Raw genomic sequence first — 268 nt, forward strand, 5'->3', positions numbered from 1 at the left:
GGGGCTGTGTGTATGTATGTGTGTTTTTTTTTTTTTTTTTACATTTTATTTACTTATTCATGAGAGACACAGAGAGAGAGGCAGAGACATGGGCAGAGGGAGAAGCAGGCTCCCTGCAGGGACCCGATGCAGGACTCTATCCCAGGACCCAGGGTCACGCCCTGGGCGGAAGGCAGATGCTCAGCCACTGAGCCCCCCGGGGGCCCCTGCGTTCTCCTTTATTTGCTGGCCCTTCTGTACTTGCCTGTCTCTTATGGCAGGATTTAGG

This window comes from Canis lupus (assembly GCF_048164855.1).
Source record: "Canis lupus baileyi chromosome 27 unlocalized genomic scaffold, mCanLup2.hap1 SUPER_27_unloc_1, whole genome shotgun sequence".
In the NCBI taxonomy this organism is placed as follows: Eukaryota; Metazoa; Chordata; class Mammalia; order Carnivora; family Canidae; genus Canis; species Canis lupus.